Raw genomic sequence first — 16,072 nt, 5'->3', positions numbered from 1 at the left:
GTTCAGCGATCAGGTTTCTGAGGGGATCGTTCCACAGAAATTCTGCCGGGACCTCTGGATTGATGATCCGGGAAGAAGGCTTTCCTGACGATCGGAAGACCCCTGCAGGCGAGTATTATGGGAATCTGGAAATAAGTAAAGACTAGCTAGCTCAGGAAATAGCCCGGTCTTTTCTGGCTGACCGAGGGGGCCTTGATCACACCCCACGCAGTGTGTTAGTAGGAATTATGCTCCGAAGACCACGCGGATAATCTGTCTGGAAATAATAAGTAACGTATACGACAGTGGGAATAGGTTTCTTGTTGTGTGAAAGAGAGTGAATGGCCTCGCAGTTCTAGACCGGGCGACCGCGTTCTAGTCGGGGCAATTGTGACCCTTTGTGTCTGACGGATACGGACCCCTTACCTATCCATCTTCCCTTCCCTCCTTTGTCTGTGAACTCTATCCTAATGGGAGGGAGCGGGTCGACTCCGTTAAAAGTCATGACGGAACACTATAGCGAAGTGTTCGATGAACATAAATGTACAAAACCCGGAATGATTCAACGATGCACCCATAAATGGCCCGGTTTCTGTGTAAATTGGCCTCCTACAGGAACCTTTAATTTCCAAACGGCCACACGGGTCCAGAAAATAGTTATACGAGAAGGGAATCCGGGTTGCCCTGAGGATATACCATACATAACCGCGTGGATCGCAGTTATTGAAAATCCTCCATCCTGGGCGAAGAAATTAGTGGAGGGAGCCGCCCTCGTGATGGTGGCTCAAGCATGTAAGATGGGAGACCGGAAATCCCCAAACCGGAAGAGAAAGGGCAAAGCGGCCATATTGGACTCTACAGAGCATGCGTCAGCTGAGGCGGCCATATTTGTAGTACAAGGGAATCCACGGACTCCAGAAAAAAAAATTAAACCCCTGCCGCCTCCAGCATTGCCCGACGCTGAAAATATTTTGCCGCCGCCATATGCCCCTTCCTATCCCCCCACATATCCCATGCCACCAAGCCCCCCAGTCCCCTCCAATGCGCAAGCTGATCCAAGAATGGCACTAGCTCATGAAGAACGACCTGGAACGGCGACTGCGAAGGAAGAAGGCGGCGGCGAGGCATCCGTATCAGACGGAACTCGCAGTAAGACCCAAGCCGCAGCTAGTTTGCAATTACCAATCAGGGAAACATCAACTGTTGTTCCTGTAGTCCCAACTGAAGAAAACGAGCATCGTACTACGCAAACAATAAGATTATTTACTTACATACCTTTTACATCCAGCGATCTTTTTAATTGGAAACAGCTGGGGCCATCATACGCTGAAAAGCCAGAGCAGATGGTAGACTTTTTACGGGGCATTTTCGCTGCCCACAACCCTAACTGGGCTGACATCCGGCACCTAGCCTCTATTCTTTTCACCACTGAAGAACGCCGGCAACTACAACTAAACATGGAAGAGGCAGCTCGATTAGGAGCCGGATCAGACGGACGTCCCGAAGACGCAGTAAGGGACTTAGCCCCGACTGCGGATCCTAACTGGGATTTCCAGACTGCGGCAGGGTGGGAGCGCATAACCGCCTATCAGACCGCGTTTCTTGAGGCTTTAAAGAAAGGGAAGCAGAAGGTTGTAAATATGGGAAAAATCAAAGACGTGGTGCAGCAGAGAGATGAATCCCCCGGAAACTTTTTGGAGCGATTAATGGACGCATATCGTCAATACAGCCCATTTGATCCTGAGGATCCCAAATATCAATCTATCATACTGATGAGCTTCGTTAGTCAGTCCTGCCCAGACATCCGCCGGAAGTTGCAAAAGCAGGAAGGGTTCGAGGGCATGAATATCAGCCAATTAAAGGTAATGGCTGATAAAGTGTATGTAAACCGAGAACCGGATGGAGACAGCAAGGAAAAGAAAGAAACTAGAAAGTTAAGAGAACGTGTTAGTCTGTTAGCCGCAGCGTTGGAAGAAACTAATTTCGGGAACCCGTCTAGGCAGTATAACGGGTATCCCGGATTCCGAGGAAGGGGCAACCCACCATCAAGAGGGCTGCCAAGAGGACGAGCGAATAGAGGAGGATTGGTTAGAGGTGGAAAAATGCCATTGGGAACCAACCAATGCGCATATTGTAAACAAGAAGGGCATTGGAAGTCTGAGTGTCCAGTGCGCCGGCAAGCAAAGCCGGGCGAATACGCACCGCCCAAATCTAAAGAAGCAGAATGGCAGATGACTGTAGGCGAAACTTCCGGCGAGGATAGCGAAGCATGACTAGAAAGGGGAACTCTTCCTCTAGACCCCCTTGTGGAGATAAAAGTGGGGGCTGAAACGTTCAAAGGACTGTTGGATACGGGTGCTCAACGATCTGTGATGACCACAGCCATCACCACGCCTACTTCAAGAAACATGTCTATAGTTGGGGCTTCCGGAAAACCACTAACTGCTCCCTTCCTTCAAAAACGGCAAGTTACAATAGGAGGACAGTTAGTGTCCCATCAATTCCTCTACGTGCCAGGGTGCCCAGTACCTCTCATAGGAAGAGACCTCCTATGTAAATTAAGGGCTACCTTGCAATTCGAACCTACCGGTGAAATCAAGGCATCCTTTGCCGATAGCCCAGTTTCCCTGATATGTCCACTACAAGAAGAATGGAGACTGCATCTCCCCGTTCTTGAACAAATCACTCTGCATCGATACGAAGGGGACACCCCTCTTAACGAACAGCGCAGACAACTAATGGATAGTGTGCCCCAAGTATGGTCCGAACAGAACCCGGGAGGAATAGCTATCGACGCTACCCCCATATGGATAGAAATGAAGCAGAATGCACAGGTGATCAATCAACCTCAATACCCCATTCCATACATGGCTAGAGAAGGAATTGAAGTACACCTGCAGAGACTGTATGATTTGGGAATTCTCAGGCGAATCCGATCTGCTTGGAACACCCCTCTACTGCCCGTAAAGAAACCCGGTTCTTCTGATTACCGACCTGTACAAGATTTACGGAAAGTGAATAATCAAGTAGCAGATCTAGTAGCCCTTGTACCAAATCCATACTCAATCTTGGCTCAAGTTTCTCCTACCTCCAAGTGGTACAGTGTCATTGACCTCAAAGATGCTTTCTTCTCCGTTCCAGTAGCAGAAGAATGCCAGAAGATCTTTGCCTTCACATGGGAAAATGCACAAACTGGAATCAAGCAGCAGTACACATGGACTCGCTTACCGCAAGGATTTAAGCACTCACCCACGATGTTCGGGGAGCAACTGGCAAAAGACCTGAAGATGTACCAAGTCACGTATGGGCCAGTCATACAGTATGTGGATGACCTTCTGTTGTTTCGTGAAACGTATCACGAATGTGCTATAGCCACACTCCACTTATTAAAGACGTTGTACTCAAAAGGATACCGTGCAAGTAAAAAGAAGGTGCAAATTTGTGAATTGGAAGTAGAATACCTGGGATTCCAAATCCGGGAAGGTACCCGTTGCCTTGGAATATCCCGTACCAGTTCAATACGAGGTCAACCTGTACCCACTTGCAAGAAAGAGCTCCGAGCGTTCCTTGGAGCTGCAGGATACTGTAGGCTGTGGATTGCTAACTACGCTGTTATCGCCCAGTCCCTGTACGACAAGCTGCGGGGAAAGGAGGCAGAATCTCAGCCTTTTCAGTGGGAAACCCATGAACTGACAAGCTTACAACAACTGAAAGATGCCTTGATTGAACCACCTGCACTAGGATTGCCAGATGTAATGAAACCATTCCATCTATTCGTCGATGAGAAGAAAGGCATGGCCATTGGGGTATTGACTCAAACTCTAGGCTCATGGGAAAGACCTGTTGCATATCTGTCAAAAGGAATGGACAATGTTGCAAAAGGATGGCCAGGTTGTCTAAGAAGCATTGCTGCTGCATGCTTACTGATTCCAGAAGCAGTCAAATTAACTTTTGGACAACTCTTAAATGTAACAACCCCCCACACCATTCAAGGACTGCTAGAAACCCATGGACCAAAATGGATGACTAATTCACGTCTTGTAAAATATCAAGCTCTGCTATGTGAAACTCCTGAAATCCAAATACAGGACAGCAAAAACTTGAACCCGGCCACTCTTATGCCGGCACCTGAACCCGTCGCACATGACTGTGAGGAGGTCATGACTACAATACATTCCAGCAGACCAGACTTGAGAGATCAACCATGGCAGGGAGCATGGACATTATTTACTGATGGAAGCAGCCAAGTTATTGATGGAATTCGAGTTGCTGGATATGCTGTAGTTTCTGAAGACGACATTATTGAAGCTGAGCCCCTACCACCTGGGACATCAGCCCAAAAAGCTGAACTAATCGCTCTCACTCGAGCTTTACAATTGGCAGAAGGACAGACTGTGAATATTTATACAGATTCCAAATATGCTTTCCTCACAATCCAGGTACATGGAGCCCTATATAAGGAGCGAGGGTTCCTAACAGCCGAAGGAAAGCAATTGGCCAATGCATCTGAAATACATCAATTACTAGATGCTGTGTGGGCACCACAAAAGGTAGCTGTCATGCATTGTAAAGCCCATACCGGAAAGTCAGATCCCGTTGCAAAAGGAAACCAATGGGCAGATAAAACAGCAAAAGAAGCAGCCCGTGCACATTTATTATCAATCCCAACTACAACATATCCACTTCTACAATTCCCAACAGAAACTCCTACCTATTCGACAGAGGAGAATGACTGGGCACAGGCTGAACAGATCCACCATCACAATGGCTGGTGGATTCTGCAAGATAACAGAATATGGATTCCAGAAACATTAGCTTGGACTATTGTCAAGGAAGCACATAACAAAACCCATCTCGGACGAGATGCACTGGTAAAGTTGCTGGGGAAGACGTATTACATCAATAAAATAATCCAACTAACAAAACACGCAATCAGCCAATGTGTCACATGTGCCAAAAATAATCCTAGAAGTGGACCTGGTCCATCACCTGGACATATTTTAAGAGGAACTACACCTTTCCAAGTTTGCCAAATTGACTTTACTCACATGACTCCGTCCAAAGGCTACAAAGCAATGCTGGTGGCTGTCTGCACCTATACCGGATGGATCGAAGCCACACCAACACGAACTGAAACCTCCAAAGAAGTTGCGTCCTTGCTCCTTCACCAAATCTTACCACGCTACGGATTACCAAGACAAATCAATTCAGACAATGGACCAGCATTCACCAGCGATGTTATCCAAAGACTAAGTAAAATCCTCGGTATCACATGGCATCTGCACTGCGCATGGCGACCGCAGAGCAGTGGATCTGTTGAACGGGCTAACAGAACGCTGAAGAATCAGATAGCTAAACTATGTCAAGAAACAAAGACCAAATGGCCAGACATCCTACCCTTAGCCTTGCTACATCTCAGATGCAGTCCAAAACGATCAGGGTTAACACCGTATGAGATGATGTATGCAAGACCTCCACCTCTCCCTTCTTTTCCCGAATCATTGCAGATACAAGGGGAGTTGTCACTAAGTAATCAGCTCAAAGGACTATATAACACAGTCATTGCAATTCAGGACTATACATGTGACGTTGAACCGTTAGTTTTGTTAACCCCAATTCATCCATTCCAAATTGGAAATTCTGTATGGATGAAGGACTGGGATGAATCCGATTTCCTCAAACCACGTTGGAAGGGTCCATACACAGTACTACTCACCACTCCTACTGCTGTAAAGGTCTCCGGATGTCCTTCCTGGATTCACTGGACTCGCCTAAAACTTGCTGCCTCCAATTGGCAAGTCTCCAGGATTGGAGACCACAAATTAAGATTCACTCAAAACAGGCAACAAGATAGTCCAGATTAGATGATTATAGTACTTTGCTAAAGAGTACTAACATATACATTTTTTCTTCCTTTCAGAATTAATCTACTGAACTACTTACAATTCAAGTCCAACGTGTTCACCCTCAACTTTCGGCTATGACAACCAGACTACTACCAGTTATTCTACTGATTTCCTGTTCTACAGCTACATCTCTTGTTCTACCTCTAAGCAAAAACTGCACTGAATGTGTCAAGTTAATCCGTACCACTACTCTAGATGGATTCCAGATTGTCTCTACCATTATACACCAATCTCAGCCACCTGATTCATGTGCAACTCAGCCTGCATGCTCATTAAATACTACTCAAGGATACCAATCTTTTCACCGGTGCCTACAAAATGACAAGGTCATTTGTCATACACCTACAACTCCCAAGTACTATAACATCACCCTGACCGCCGGCTTACCAAAGAGCTATACCTCAACCATCGTTCCGGAAGGAAAAGGCATCCTGTACTACATCAACTCGACCAAAGTCCTTATTGGAGGAGAATCTACTGCCACCATTACCTTCGACGCCTGTGAAGCCATTGGAAAGCACCCGAACGCCCTCCACTGCGGATCCAAAGCCTGGAAACAGGCCTATGCTCACAACCATAAGTACCTTTGTCCTTACAATCGGGTGGCCAATCCATCTCAATGGCTACCCTGTCAAGGAGACTTAATTTTATCAGAATGGGCTCTGGTATGTGATTATACAGGAGGAGGATCTCATGGTTGCCATGGAATTGGCCGGTTAACTGCAGTAGCTGGTAATACCATGTCCATACAATGGCCCATACGGGGTGAAGGATATCCCTGGCAAGATACTTGGGGCTTTGGAATCGATGGAACAGGGAAAGACCCCATGACCTATATAACAATTACCCAACGTCGAGACAAACCTCGACCAATCATTCATCAGACTACTGTAGTGGGCTATCAGTCCTTCTTTGATGAAATATCCCACGCATCAGAAGAATTCAAAAAACATACTTTCTCCAATCAAGCAAAGAATATGTTCGTCAATCTGGCTGAGAATATAGCTCTCTCTCTTGAAGTTAAAAATTGTTTTGTCTGCGGAGGAACGCACACTGGAGAACAATGGCCATGGGAGGCCAAAGAGGTCTTCCAAACCGATCTCAATCAATTGAACACGACTATAACTTACAAACGGAAACCTCACCCATATGAATGGGCTCTCCAAACAGATGTCATTGGCAGACATTGCATATCTCGACAACATTCCCGAGTATATACTACCTCTGTAGGTAATTCCCCATGTACGGGGGTGCTTACTGCTAACCTAACTAAACAAACCTGGTGGCAAACTGAGAATTTGACAATGCCCACCACCATGTGGACTGAAGCAGTCCTCAACAAAACGTGGACTAATGCTGGAGTGCCAACCACCCTCTTTGCTGCACCAGACGGCTATTACTTCGTTTGTGGCCGCCGGGCATATGAATTACTGCCGCTCAACTGGTATGGCACCTGTTTCCTAGCCACCATACGACCAAGTTTCTTTCTCTTACCAATCACAGCGGGTGAAACCTTGGGTGTACCTGTCTATAGCCCTATGAAGCCAAACAAACGTCGCAGAAGCCCTAAAGTTTCTATTGGTGATTGGAAAGATCAGGAGTGGCCCCCTGAGCGAATTGTACAATACTACGGCCCTGCCACATGGGCTGAAGATGGATCCTATGGATATAGAACTCCAATATACATGTTGAATCGCATCATTCGCTTACAAGCAGTACTAGAACTCCTGACCAACGACTCTGCTATGGCACTCAATATCTTGGCCAAACAAAACACCAGAATAATAACAGCTGTCTACCAAAATCGTTTAGCCTTGGACTACCTCCTAGCACAAGAAGGTGGTGTCTGTGGCAAATTTAATCTCTCAAATTGTTGTTTGCAGATCGATGATAAGAGCAAAGTTATCGAGGAGATTACTGATCGCATGATCCGATTAGCTCATGTCCCTGTGCAAACATGGACCGGTATCCTTGATTGGACTTCCTCACTACCAAATTGGCTTACTTCAATCCCCGGATTGAAGGACATCTTCATTCCTCTTTTGTTTCTTATTCTAACTTGCATTCTGTTCCCTCTTTGTTTACCTCTTATTTTCAGAAATCTACGATCTATGATTGAAACCATTGCTGATCGCAGGGCTGCAGCTCATATTATAATGATCAATAAGTATGTGTCGATTTCTACTTTCCCTGATTCTGAAGTATCTGACTCTGATGATATCTCTTTTGATTCTGATAATGATTATTTTGATACTAAACTCTAAAACCACCTAATTCACCGACAGGACCACTTTTGTTACTAGGGAAAGCCGGGCTACAAAGGGGGTTGACGCCAGTAGGGCCCATCCGTCTCAAACCCGTGAAGTAACCAACGACCTAGTAACATTTTAGGGTCCACCTTAACAGTTATGAGTATTGATTTTTGCTTCTCTTTTCAGTTACTTCACAGCTGCAAATGATACTTCCACTCCATCGGCGTTGAAAGTATCAAAGGGGGGAATGAAGGAGTTCGATTCCATGAACCCCTGAAGACTGCACAGCTGTGATGCCTCTCGTCTCATCATGCTGCAGTGAAACGCACAGCCATCTTGATTTACTAACATTTGCAACGCAAATAACACGTAATGACGTACTTACGCACTAACGTTTAGTGAACGTGACTCCATTTTGGATTCATATTTTGTATTGTATTAATACGAACGCTGTCGCGAATATCTAACCCGTCAATTAAATGACGAAACAATAGTCTGATCATAAGCTACACCTACTAGAGACCACGCTAGCTATTGCTTGTTCAGCAGTTTGTAAAATGTTTGTTCAGCAAAACCAGAACGCATGTGTGAAAGATAAGAACTGTAAAGTGTATAAAGGTTTGCTCCAGAGGGGGCGTGGCATGCAGTTGTACTAAGCCGTTGTCTTAGCTGCATCTTGCTGGCAATAAAAGTCTATCTTTACGGATCAGTTGTCTGGACCTCCTTACTGACGAAAAAGAGACGGTTACATTTAGAGGCGACGGGGTGCATTTGTCGGACATTGGAATTGATTTATTTAATAATTCCTTGCAAGAGGGTTTAGAAAAAGCATTTATACAATAAAGGGCCGCAGTGGGGGAACAAGGGTGACCAAGGCTACCCTTGTTTGTGGCGGTAAACCCGAGCCCAAGTTATGTTGTAATAAAGTATTGTAAAATGATATTGGGGGGGGGGGGGGGGGAAGAGTCCCGTGTAATTGGGGGGGGGCTGCTACACGGGATGGACAGTGAGCGAGGGGCTAAGCTCAAGGCCGAAGCTTACCCTCGCTGGGACGAGATGGGGTAAGTGAAGGGGGGGGGGGGGGTTCCTATTCCTTATGCCTTACCATTGGAACGTGGAGGTTGAAGCGGAGTGGGAGGCAAATAAAGAAAAGAGAGAGGGGAGGGGGTGTTGAATTGTTAATTGTAAGGGCTCCGGTAATAATAATAAACTGTGGCCTTTTATAATGCCTTTAAGTGTCTGTGTTTATTGGTGCAAAGGAAGGGAGCCAAGAGATGATCTCGCATCCCTGAGTTAACAGAAGAAACAGCAGCTAGAGCAGCAAAATATGCTGTACCCTGCTACCAGGCTAGAAACTTGTTCTGACCAGGGATAATACAAAACAGTACCAGAACCTGGAAATTGTCCTCATCATTGTCCTTCCTGTAATTCTATATTACTGCTATCACTATTCTGTAAATTTTTCCTTTTTGGTTTAAGTATTGCTTTGGCAGCATTTAGAAATGATCTTGCCAATAAAGTTATCTGAATCTGAGTGCTCCAGCCTCAGTCTAACCTCCTCCTCTCTCATTGCCAGCATGCTGCCTAGTAAGGGAAGGGTTGGAACAGGAAACAGAGGCCTGTTCTCTGCTGAGAGAGATGCTTAGAGAGAGGGAGAGCCCTGATGTTAGGAAGGGGAATAGTGCTGGATTTGGGCTTTGGGACTAGGAGGGAGTGCAAGGGTCATCCTTGGAGGAAGTGGGGAGAGAGGGGAGAGTGTGTGGTGAGTGTTAGGAATAACACCCCCCACCCCACCACCACCCCCATTCACACACCAACCAATTCTCAGGATGACCAGAACTGAGGTTTCCAAGTATGCTCTTGGGGGCTTGGCACTGAACTGGGTGCCGGTCTGTTGCAATTTCCAGACACTGAGAAGGGGGGAGCTCCTGCCACATGTAGGGGTTGGGAGCTCTGAAGCTGCATGCTGATTCCACTGTTGTCATAAAAGCCTGTGCTTGCCTGTGTGGGACAGAACCATTAAAGGAGGGACTGAGAGACTGCTCTGCCAACCTGATAAACACAACTGGTGGGAGGACTTGGGACTAGGGAGTATTAAGGGGTCAGTTTTTAAAGAGTATTGCACATAAAATTGGGATATACGCCCTTGTGTATGGTAAGTGAACTTTCCAAATGTCGAAAGTATGTACATACCATTTTACGCTTACTGCAAGGGCATTCCAAGGCAGGGTTCAGAAGTACGTGCAGAAATATTTTGTAAGCGGTAGACTTGCAACTTACACGCATGCTTTTATATCTGCTATTTGAGTTGTGGAAATGAAATTGCAATTCTTTTTTTCTTCAGTTTTTGGATGGGAAGTCTGAGTTAAGTGGAAGGGAGGCCAGGGTGATATATGGTGGAGGGTCTAGGTGAAATAGAGAAGGTGTGGGTGAACTGGTAGAGGTGTTGGTGAACTGCTGATTAAAAGTGCAAGTACAAGTATTTTCATATGTGGAATATATGTATATCTGTAAATTACCTGCCTTCATGCATAAACAGGATTGTCGCATGCACAGATTACAATTACTTCCCACATAAAATATATAGGCATACTTTGATATAGGTGCACAAACTATGCCTAAAAAATGTGCGCCTACTGACACGAGCATACTTTCATTGCTGAGATGCATGGATTTATAAATGGCCCGACTGACACCACACATTTTATAAAATACAGCCTTAACTTTAGATGCACCGACTTATACGACGAATAGGTGCATCCAAAATTAAGGCTGTCTTATCCAATATCATAAGAAAAACACAGAACTGTATTCAGGTGGGGTTCAAGCAGAGGAAGCCGCTGAAGTAAAACAAACAAAAAGCCTTTTATGTGGAACAGACTCACTAGCTGGATTACTTTGGGATAAGGGTTTTGTTTAAAAGGGCACACAACTTGTTATTAAATGGCAGATAAGATGCTGAGTAAGGGGTAAGATGCAAGGGTAGGGTTCTGCAGTTGAGTGAAACAATTACAACAGTTCAACACATTTAGTTTTAGATAATATTTAAGATGCGCCAAAACATACCTCTCTATCCTAGTAGATTATTTTCATGTTGTGACACCTTCTGCATGAACAACGTAAAAATTATCTGAAGACAAAGTTGTATTTGAGCTTTTGAGGCCACATAGATCCCATCTTCCAATTTTTGCTACTGTATATGTAATTTAATTGTATTGTGGTCCTATCCATCCGAGAATAGGATGTGGATGTGCTATTGGATAACGAGCGGGAAATTTGTTAGATTATTTCATGCTTGTTTTTGTACTTATTATATTCTTGCTGTACACTGGTGTGAGTCACTTTGGGCTTTGGCCTTTGTTACTACTGGGAATGTAGTTTGGAATGGTTGTGGTCCTGTCCACCGCTGAGTGAGAGTAGAGGACGCATGGATTTTTTAATTAAAAGTGGGATTTGGTTAGATTTTTATAGGATAATGCATTTTTAGTATGTTATGCTTGTTATTATATTTATATTCTTGTTGTAAATCGCCTTGGGTAGATAAAAGTGAATGATGTGTTATGTTATGTGTTGATTTATACACATTGTTGAAAATTACCTTTTAAAGGTCAGCCAGATTGGGGGGAGAGGAGGGAGATGAGGGGTGAGAGATGATAGGCAGGAGTAATTTTGTGTGGCGGGATAATTTTTCAAAGCAGACGTGTAATTCTGCTTTGAAAACTGGTACAGTTTACACATGCTTTTTGACGACGTTCCTATGTCCCCCTTTTTATTGTGAAACTTAAGTGCCAAGACCACTCTTCAAGCTTTCTTAACTCACTTCTAATTCTATCTGCTCACACAAGAATGCCACTGTGTTGTAGATTTTAGATCATCCGCAAAAAGGAATTTTTTTTTTTCCTGCTAATCCTTCCACAGTATTGCCACTAATCACCTTTCTTTCCTTAGAGTGAATTCTATGTAACACCACCCTCTGTTATCTATCACTCAACCAGTTTCTAATCCAGATCAACCCCTTGGGGTCCACTCCCAGGTTGCTCATTTTATTTATTTTGCCTTCTATGTGGAATGGCATCAAAGGTTTTGCTGAAACACAAGTAAATTACATCCTTGATTTAATTATCTAGTCACTAAGTCCAAGAAATTAATCAGATTCATCTGACATGATCTCCCGCTGATACACCCACTCTACCTGAGATCCTGCAACCTGTCGGATTCAAGATGTTTTCCCACCACTGCAGTCAGACTCGCAGGCCTGGAATTCCAACCTCCTACCTATACTATTTTTATAAAGAGGAACATCTGCCTCTTTTCCATTGCTAGGAAACCATATTGGTCTCCAAGGTTTTATTGAATGGCTCCTTCAGTGGATCTGCCAGAATCTCATTGAGCTTCCTTAATATACTAGGATTATCCCATCCGATCCCATGGTTTGTTTTTTTTCCACTTTCAGTTTCTCCAGTTCCACAAAAATTCTCCCTTGCCTTCCTGACCACTTTCCCCATCTTATACAGTTTAGCTTTATATTCTTTCCTGTATTCATTATTCTAAGAACTCTTGTATATTTTTAATGCTAATATTTTTGCCCTTAGTTTAGTTTTATGTAACGCCCCCTTGACCGTTTACCTCGCAGAGCATTCCTGGGTCCAGGACAAACCTGGCAGGAACCCCCCCCCCCCCCCCCTCTCAGGGCAGACCCAGTTGGTCCTCACATTCTTAGCGCCTGGTGGCTCCACCTGGGAAAGAAGGTATTAGTGGGTAGGCATTCCTCCCCTTCACCCCAGGAAAACAAATGGGACTTTGAACAAGGCTGGCAGTATGTGCAAATATATACAGGTTTATTAGACTATTTTTATTTATTTATTTATTTAAGGTTTTTTTATACCGGCATTCATGAACTCGTTCACATCATGTCGGTTTACAGAAAACAGGGGTGCGGATAATACAACCAAAAAACATAAATAACGTGATGAAGAGAAGCAGTTACAATTAACAAGGGCTAATGAACTGGGAGTGTAAGAAATAGAAAGAGATAGAGGAGAATAATTATGTACAAAAGTTCAATATAAATATGGTGTCTCATATGTACAGTCTCTGAGTAGAGAGTTTGTTTATGGTGCATATTAGGTAGAGTTCGAGAAGGCTTGCCTGAAAAGCCATGTCTTGAGTCTTTTCCTAAAGGTTAGGAGACATGGTTCGTTTCTGAGTTCTGGAGGGATGGAGTTCCATAACTGTGGGCCTGCGGTGGAAAGGGCTCGGTCTCTTAAGGTGCTGTGATTAGTGGTTTTCGTGGGTGGAACAATGAGGCATCCTCTGTAGGCTTCCCTGGTCGGTCTTGTGGATTTGTGGAAGCGGGGAGGAATTTGTAGATCGATTGTGGTATGTTGGTGAATGATTTTGTATATCAAGGTGATGGATTTATAAATGACTCTGAAATGAATTGGTAACCAGTGGAGGTCTTGTAGCACTGGGGAGATATGGTCTCTTTTCTTAGTGTTTGTCAGTAGACGGGCTGCTGCGTTTTGGACCATTTGGAGCGGTTTTGTGTATGAGGAGGGGAGGCCAAGTAAAGTGGAGCAGCAGTAGTCCAATTTTGAGAAAATGAGGGCTTGGAGGATGGTTCTGAAGTCTTTGGCATGGAAGAGTGGTCTTATCCTTTTTAAAACTTGCAGTTTATAGAAACAGTCTTTGGTGGTTTTATTGATGTGGGCTTTGAAGTTTAGTTTATTGTCGATTAGCACACCTAGATCTCTTACATGAGTGGTTTGTAGGTTGTTTGACAGAGAGGTTGTGAGATTGTTATCAGGAGTTATGAGTAATACTTCAGTTTTGGCGGAGTTTAGTACCAGATTGAGGCTGTTGAGGAGGTTTTTGATTTCTAGGTGACAGGATTCCCAGTATTCAAGGGTTTTTGAGTATGATTCTTTGATGGGGATCAGGATCTGGATGTCATCTGCATAGAGAAAGTGTATTAACTTGAGGTTGATGAGGAGTTGACATAGTGGTAGGAGGTAAATATTAAAGAGTGTAGGGGATAAAGAGGAACCTTGTGGGACTCCGATGGTCGAGTCGTGGTGTGATGATTCTTTATTCTGGATTTTTACCTTGTAGCCTCTGTTGGTTAGGAACGATTTGAACCAGGAGAGCGCTAAACCAGAGATTCCTATCGCAGCTAGCAGTTTGATGAGGATAGCGTGATTTACGGTATCGAAAGCTGCTGAGAGGTCCAAAAGGATCAATAGAAAGGATTGACCTTTGTCTGTACCTAAGATGAGTAGGTCTGTTAGGGAGGTAAGTAGGGATTCTGTGCCCCTGTTTTTGCGGAATCCATGCTGTGAGGCGGATAGAATTTTGTTGTCTTCGATGAAGTCCGATAGTTGGGCGTTCACAAGCCTTTCCATAATCTTAGCTATGATAGGGAGATTAGCTATTGGACGGTAGTTGTTGGGGTCTTTTAGGTCCAGGTTGGGTTTTTTTAAAAGAGGTTTGAGTGAGGCTTGTTTGAGGTCTTCTGGGAAGGAACCTTGGGATAGCGAGCAGTTGATGATGTCTGCTAATGTTTTGGATATGGTGTCTGGTATTGAGAGGAGAAGTTTTGAGGGAATATGGTCCACTGGGTGCGAAGATGGTTTCATTCTTTTAAGGATGGTTTGGATTTCGGAAGACGAAGTGGGTTCAAACATTTCAAGATGAATGTTTTTGATGGTTTATACATTTGAGGTTTATACATTTCTATACAACTATATATATCACTAATAGGATGTCAAGCAGCACACTTATCTATTCGTGGTTCATAGTCTCAGGCCACACAACTATATACATTTCTACAAGGTAGCAAGAACATTTGATATTTAGCAATTTGGGGTTGTTGGCCCCCACAGTATACCACCATATAGAATAGAAGGGACCTCTGGAGTTCCGCTTAATCAAGTGTTATTATCCTCCCCCTTTTCCCCCCAGTCTTAGCCATGTGATAAGATGCAACTGGGCTGGTGGGCAGTGTTGGCCAGGGGTGTTCAATGAACCCAAACCACTGCCTTCTCCTCAGTGCTGCTTGTCTGCTAAACACTGGGGTCCAGGCTTTCCTGGGGATCTGACACTCTGTCACTGGGGTCCATACCCTCTTGGAGGACTGCTCAATCTGCTGCTAGAGTCCCCTTTCTCCTGAAGGACTGCTCGATCTGCTGCTGGGATCCACACCCTCCTGGGGGAACCGCTCTATCTGCCACTGGGGTCCCCTTGCTCAAGGGGGAACCAGGGTCACCTCCTAATCTCTGCTAGGGTCCCCTTCCTTCTAGAGGACCGCTCCTCCTCTGGATCTGCCACTTTCCTTTGGCAGATCCTTGGTAGGAGGATTTTTCCTGGCTTGGGTTTATAGCTCCACTAGACTCAAGGCTAGCCATTTGCTGTTACCCAGCCTGGATGGGTTACCTTCTCACAGACAAAAGGCCAAGACCAAGCAGGACCATGGAAAGAGAATGGGTGCACACCCTTCCATCCTGCCTGGCCTTTTTTTTCTTTCTGCTGTCTGAGAACTGGGTACCCAAGGGTCTGATTCCACTTTTTAGTCAAGCTGAAACTGTTTGCTTCCTAGGACTGTTTTTTCAGAACATTTCTCTCATAAATCCCTCTCTCATTCAGAATTCTCCACTTTAGGGCTTTTCAGTCATAGTTCTGTAATTTAGGATTTTGCTATCCATAGATTTAAAGTGATATTTCACTGCAAGTTACCAATAGTAGTCCAGGGGACATGCAAATCCCTTACCTGAGTCTCTGATTCATCTTTTCAATGGTCATTTAAGCACCTTCACAGTAAGGGATCTGGCAATCTTTTCAATCTCATTATGGGTTTCCTGGGCTGGCGTTTTATGTTACATAGCTGCAATGTCCTCTTTTTTTTTCTCTGCTGCAGTTCACTTAAATGCTAGCATGCTC

This window comes from Rhinatrema bivittatum, chromosome 1 (assembly GCF_901001135.1).
Source record: "Rhinatrema bivittatum chromosome 1, aRhiBiv1.1, whole genome shotgun sequence".
NCBI lineage: Eukaryota > Metazoa > Chordata > Amphibia > Gymnophiona > Rhinatrematidae > Rhinatrema > Rhinatrema bivittatum.
Note: the sequence above shows the minus strand (reverse complement) of the source record.